Here is a 7,239-nt window from a genome sequence, read left to right on the forward strand (position 1 = left end):
ATATTTTGGCAATGTCCAATTCTTTGATTTCGGTAATGGTTAGGTTCAGATGGGTGAAATTTGGTAGGATAAAAACTTTTTGTGGATATTTTGGCAATGTCGAATTCTCTGACTTCGGTGATGGTTAGGTTAGGTTGGGTTAGGTATTGTGAGGTAAGCACGTTTTGTGGATATTTTGTCAAGCCTTATTCTTTGATTTCGGTGATGGTTAGGTTCAGATGGGTGAGGTTTGGTAGGATAAGAACTTTTTGTGGATATTTTGGCAATGTCGAATTCTCTGACTTCGGTGATGGTAAGGTTAGGTTGGGTTAGGTATTGTGAGGTAAGCACGTTTTGAGGATTATTTATCAATATCCAATTCTTTGATTTCGGTGATGGTTAGGTTCAGATGGGTGAGGTTTTGTAGGATAAGAACTTTTTGTGGATATTTTGGCAATGTCGACTTCTCTGACTTCGGTGATGGTAAGGTTAGGTTGGGTTAGGTATTGTGAGGTAAGCACGTTTTGAGGATTATTTATCAATATCCAATTCTTTAATTTCGGTGATGGTTAGGTTCAGATGGGTGAGGTTCTGTAGGATAAGAACTTTTTGTGGATATTTTGGCAATGTCGAATTCTCTGACTTCGGTGATGGTTAGGTTAGTTTGGATAAGGTATAGTGAGGTAAGCACGTTTTGTGGATATTTTCGCAATGTCCAATTCTTTGATTTCGGTGATGGTTAGGTTCAGATGGGTGAGGTTCTGTAGGATAAGAACTTTTTGTGGATATTTTGGCAATGTCGAATTCTCTGACTTCGGTGATGGTTAGGTTAGGTTGGTTTAGGTATTGTGAAGTAAGCACGTTTTGTGGATATTTTCGCAATGTCCAATTCTTTGATTTCGGTGATGGTTAGGTTCAGATGGGTGAGGTTTGGTAGGATAAGAACTTTTTGTGGATATTTTGGCATTGTCGAATTCTCTGACTTCGGTGATGGTTAGGTTAGGTTGGGTTAGGTACTGTGAGGTAAGCACGTTTTGTGGATATTTTATCATTGTCCAATTCTTTGATTTCGGTGATGGTTAGGTTCAGATAAGTGAGGTTTGGTAGGATAAGAACTCTTTGTGGATATTTTGGCAATGTCGAATTCTCTGACTTCGGTGATGGTAAGGTTAGGTTGGATAAGGTATAGTGAGGTAAGCACGTTTTGTGGATATTTTGGCAATGTCCATTTCTTCGATTTCAGTGATGGTTAGGTTCAGATGGGTGAGGTTTGGTGGGGTATGAACTTTTTGTGGATATTTTGGCAATGTTGAATTCTCTGACTTCAGTGATGGTTAGGTTAAGTTGGGTTAGGTATTGTGAGGTAAGCACGTTTTGTGGATATTTTATCATTGTCCAATTCTTTGATTTCGGTGATGGTTAGGTTCAGATAAGTGAGGTTTGGTAGGATAAGAACTCTTTGTGGATATTTTGGCAATGTCGAATTCTCTGACTTCGGTGATGTATAGGTTAGGTTGGTTTAGGTATTGTGAGGTAAGCACGTTTTGTGGATATTTTCGCAATGTCCAATTCTTTGATTTCGGTGATGGTTAGGTTCAGATGGGTGAGGTTCTGTAGGATAAGAACTTTTTGTGGATATTTTGGCAATGTCGAATTCTCTGACTTCGGTGATGGTTAGGTTAGGTTGGGTTAGGTAATGTGAGGTAAGCACGTTTTGTGGATATTTTGTCAAGCCTTATTCTTTAATTTCGGTGATGGTTAGGTTCAGATGGGTGAGGTTCGGTGGGGTATGAACTTTTTGTGGATATTTTGGCAATGTTGAATTCTCTGACTTCAGTGATGGTTAGGTTAAGTTGGGTTAGGTATTGTGAGGTAAGCACGTTTTGTGGATATTTTATCATTGTCCAATTCTTTGATTTCGGTAATGGTTAGGTTCAGATAAGTGAGGTTTGGTAGGATAAGAACTCTTTGTGGATATTTTGGCAATGTCGAATTCTCTGACTTCGGTGATGATTAGGTTAGGTTGGTTTAGGTATTGTGAGGTAAGCACGTTTTGTGGATATTTTCGCAATGTCCAATTCTTTGATTTCGGTGATGGTTAGGTTCAGATGGGTGAGGTTCTGTAGGATAAGAACTTTTTGTGGATATTTTGGCAATGTCGAATTCTCTGACTTCGGTGATGGTTAGGTTAGGTTGGATAAGGTAAAGTGAGGTAAGCACGTTTTGTGGATATTTTGGCAATGTCCAATTCTTTGATTTCGGTAATGGTTAGGTTCAGATGGGTGAAATTTGGTAGGATAAAAACTTTTTGTGGATATTTTGGCAATGTCGAATTCTCTGACTTCGGTGATGGTTAGGTTAGGTTGGGTTAGGTATTGTGAGGTAAGCACGTTTTGTGGATATTTTGTCAAGCCTTATTCTTTGATTTCGGTGATGGTTAGGTTCAGATGGGTGAGGTTTGGTAGGATAAGAACTTTTTGTGGATATTTTGGCAATGTCGAATTCTCTGACTTCGGTGATGGTAAGGTTAGGTTGGGTTAGGTATTGTGAGGTAAGCACGTTTTGAGGATTATTTATCAATATCCAATTCTTTGATTTCGGTGATGGTTAGGTTCAGATGGGTGAGGTTTTGTAGGATAAGAACTTTTTGTGGATATTTTGGCAATGTCGACTTCTCTGACTTCGGTGATGGTAAGGTTAGGTTGGGTTAGGTATTGTGAGGTAAGCACGTTTTGAGGATTATTTATCAATATCCAATTCTTTAATTTCGGTGATGGTTAGGTTCAGATGGGTGAGGTTCTGTAGGATAAGAACTTTTTGTGGATATTTTGGCAATGTCGAATTCTCTGACTTCGGTGATGGTTAGGTTAGTTTGGATAAGGTATAGTGAGGTAAGCACGTTTTGTGGATATTTTCGCAATGTCCAATTCTTTGATTTCGGTGATGGTTAGGTTCAGATGGGTGAGGTTCTGTAGGATAAGAACTTTTTGTGGATATTTTGGCAATGTCGAATTCTCTGACTTCGGTGATGGTTAGGTTAGGTTGGATAAGGTATAGTGAGGTAAGCCCGTTTTGTGGATATTTTGGCAATGTCCAATTCTTTGATTTCGGTGATGGTTAGGTTCAGATGGGTGAAATTTGGTAGGATAAAAACTTTTTGTGGATATTTTGGCAATGTCGAATTCTCTGACTTCGGTGATGGTTAGGTTAGGTTGGGTTAGGTATTGTGAGGTAAGCACGTTTTGTGGATATTTTGTAAAGCCTAATTCTTTGATTTCGGTGATGGTTAGGTTCAGATGGGTGAGGTTTGGTAGGATAAGAACTTTTTGTGGATATTTTGGCATTGTCGAATTCTCTGACTTCGGTGATGGTTAGGTTAGGTTGGGTTAGGTATAGTGAGGTAAGCACGTTTTGTGGATATTTTGGCAATGTCCAATTCTTTGATTTCGGTGATGGTTAGGTTCAGATGGGTGAAATTTGGTAGGATAAAAACTTTTTGTGGATATTTTGGCAATGTCGAATTCTCTGACTTCGGTGATGGTTAGGTTAGGTTGGTTTAGGTATTGTGAAGTAAGCACGTTTTGTGGATATTTTCGCAATGTCCAATTCTTTGATTTCGGTGATGGTTAGGTTCAGATGGGTGAGGTTCTGTAGGATAAAAACTTTTTGTGGATATTTTGGCAATGTCGAATTCTCTGACTTCGGTGATGGTTAGGTTAGGTTGGATAAGGTATAGTGAGGTAAGCACGTTTTGTGGATATTTTGGCAATGTCCATTTCTTCGATTTCAGTGATGGTTAGGTTCAGATGGGTGAGGTTTGGTGGGGTATGAACTTTTTGTGGATATTTTGGCAATGTTGAATTCTCTGACTTCAGTGATGGTTAGGTTAAGTTGGGTTAGGTATTGTGAGGTAAGCACGTTTTGTGGATATTTTATCATTGTCCAATTCTTTGATTTCGGTGATGGTTAGGTTCAGATAAGTGAGGTTTGGTAGGATAAGAACTATTTGTTGATATTTTGGCAATGTCGAATTCTCTGACTTCGGTGATGATTAGGTTAGGTTGGTTTAGGTATTGTGAGGTAAGCACGTTTTGTGGATATTTTCGCAATGTCCAATTCTTTGATTTCGGTGATGGTTAGGTTCAGATGGGTGAGGTTCTGTAGGATAAGAACTTTTTGTGGATATTTTGGCAATGTCGAATTCTCTGTCTTCGGTGATGGTTAGGTTAGGTTGGGTTAGGTAATGTGAGGTAAGCACGTTTTGTGGATATTTTGTCAAGCCTAATTCTTTGATTTCGGTGATGGTTAGGTTCAGATGGTTGAGGTTTGGTGGGGTATGAACTTTTTGTGGATATTTTGGCAATGTTGAATTCTCTGACTTCAGTGATGGTTAGGTTAAGTTGGGTTAGGTATTGTGAGGTAAGCACGTTTTGTGGATATTTTATCATTGTCCAATTCTTTGATTTCGGTAATAGTTAGGTTCAGATAAGTGAGGTTTGGTAGGATAAGAACTCTTTGTGGATATTTTGGCAATGTCGAATTCTCTGACTTCGGTGATGATTAGGTTAGGTTGGTTTAGGTATTGTGAGGTAAGCACGTTTTGTGGATATTTTCGCAATGTCCAATTCTTTGATTTCTGTGATGGTTAGGTTCAGATGGGTGAGGTTCTGTAGGATAAGAACTTTTTGTGGATATTTTGGCAATGTCGAATTCTCTGACTTCGGTGATGGTTAGGTTAGGTTGGATAAGGTAAAGTGAGGTAAGCACGTTTTGTGGATATTTTGGCAATGTCCAATTCTTTGATTTCGGTGATGGTTAGGTTCAGATGGGTGAAATTTGGTAGGATAAAAACTTTTTGTGGATATTTTGGCAATGTCGAATTCTCTGACTTCGGTGATGGTTAGGTTAGGTTGGGTTAGGTATTGTGAGGTAAGCACGTTTTGTGGATATTTTGTCAAGCCTAATTCTTTGATTTCGGTGATGGTTAGGTTCAGATGGGTGAGGTTTGGTAGGATAAGAACTTTTTGTGGATATTTTGGCAATGTCGAATTCTCTGACTTCGGTGATGGTAAGGTTAGGTTGGGTTAGGTATTGTGAGGTAAGCACGTTTTGAGGATTATTTATCAATATCCAATTCTTTGATTTCGGTGATGGTTAGGTTCAGATGGGTGAGGTTTTGTAGGATAAGAACTTTTTGTGGATATTTTGGCAATGTCGAATTCTCTGACTTCGGTGATGGTTAGGTTAGGTTGGGTTAGGTATTGTGAGGTAACCACGTTTTGTGGATATTTTGTCAAGCCTAATTCTTTGATTTCGGTGATGGTTAGGTTCAGATGGGTGAGGTTTGGTAGGATAAGAACTTTTTGTGGATATTTTGGCATTGTCAAATTCTCTGACTTCGGTGATGGTTAGGTTAGGTTGGGTTAGGTATTGTGAGGGAAGCACGTTTTGTGGATATTTTGGCAATGTCCAATTCTTTGATTTCGGTGATGTTTAGGTTCAGATGGGTGAGGTTTTGTAGGATAAGAACTTTTTGTGGATATTTTGGCAATGTCAAATTCTCTGACTTCGGTGATGGTTAGGTTAGGTTGGGTTAGGTATTGTGAGGTAAGCCCGTTTTGTGGATATTTTATCATTGTCCAATTCTTTGATTTCGGTGATGGTTAGGTTCAGATAAGTGAGGTTTGGTAGGATAAGAACTTTTTGTGGATATTTTGGCAATGTCGAATTCTCTGACTTCGGTGATGGTTAGGTTAGGTTGGATAAGGTATAGTGAGGAAAGCTTGTTTTGTGGATATTTTGGCAATGTCCATTACTTCGATTTCGGTGATGGTTAGGTTCAGATGGGTGAGGTTTGGTGGGGTATTAACTTTTTTTGGATATTTTGGCAATGTTGGATTCTCTGACTTCGGTGATGGTTAGGTTAGGTTGGGTTAGGTATTGTGAGGTAAGCACGTTTTGTGGATATTTTGGCAATGTTTAATTCTTTGATTTCGGTGATGGTTAGGTTCAGATGGGTGAGGTTTGGTAGGATAAGAACTTTTTGTGGATATTTTGGCAATGTCGAATTCTCTGACTTCGGTGATGGTGAGGTTCGGTTGGGTTAGGTATTGTGAGGTAAGCACGTTTTGTGGATTATTTATCAATGTCCAATTTTTTGATTTCGGTGATGGTTAGGTTCAGATGGGTGAGGTTTTGTAGGATAAGAACTTTTTGTGGAGATTTTGGCAATGTCGAATTCTCTGACTTCGGTGATGGTTAGGTAAGGTTGGGTTAGGTATTGTGAGGTAAGCACGTTTTGTGGATTATTTATCAATGTCCAATTCTTTGATTTCGGTGATGGTTAGGTTCAGATGGGTGAGGTTTTGTAGGATAAGAACTTTTTGTGGATATTTTGGCAATGTCGAATTCTCTGACTTCGGTGATGGTTAGGTTAGGTTGGATAAGGTATAGTGAGGTAAGCACGTTTTGTGGATATTTTGGCAATGTCCATTTCTTCGATTTCAGTGATGGTTAGGTTCAGATGGGTGAGGTTTGGTGGGGTATGAACTTTTTGTGGATATTTTGGCAATGTTGAATTCTCTGACTTCAGTGATGGTTAGGTTAAGTTGGGTTAGGTATTGTGAGGTAAGCACGTTTTGTGGATATTTTGGCAATGTCCAATTCTTTGATTTCGGTGATGGTTAGGTTCAGATAAGTGAGGTTTGGTAGGATAAGAACTCTTTGTGGATATTTTGGCAATGTCGAATTCTCTGACTTCGGTGATGATTAGGTTAGGTTGGTTTAGGTATTGTGAGGTAAGCACGTTTTGTGGATATTTTCGCAATGTCCAATTCTTTGATTTCGGTGATGTTTAGGTTCAGATGGGTGAGGTTTTGTAGGATAAGAACTTTTTGTGGATATTTTGGCAATGTCAAATTCTCTGACTTCGGTGATGGTTAGGTTAGGTTGGATAAGGTATAGTGAGGTAAGCACGTTTTGTGGATATTTTGGCAATGTCCATTTCTTCGATTTCAGTGATGGTTAGGTTCAGATGGGTGAGGTTTGGTGGGGTATGAACTTTTTGTGGATATTTTGGCAATGTCGAATTCTCTGACTTCGGTGATGGTTAGGTTAGGTTGGGTTAGGTAATGTGAGGTAAGCACGTTTTGTGGATATTTTGTCAAGCCTAATTCTTTGATTTCGGTGATGGTTAGGTTCAGATGGGTGAGGTTTGGTGGGGTATGAACTTTTTGTGGATATTTTGGCAATGTTGAATTC

This window comes from Arctopsyche grandis, unplaced genomic scaffold (assembly GCF_051622035.1).
Source record: "Arctopsyche grandis isolate Sample6627 unplaced genomic scaffold, ASM5162203v2 HiC_scaffold_40, whole genome shotgun sequence".
NCBI classification, from domain to species: domain Eukaryota; kingdom Metazoa; phylum Arthropoda; class Insecta; order Trichoptera; family Hydropsychidae; genus Arctopsyche; species Arctopsyche grandis.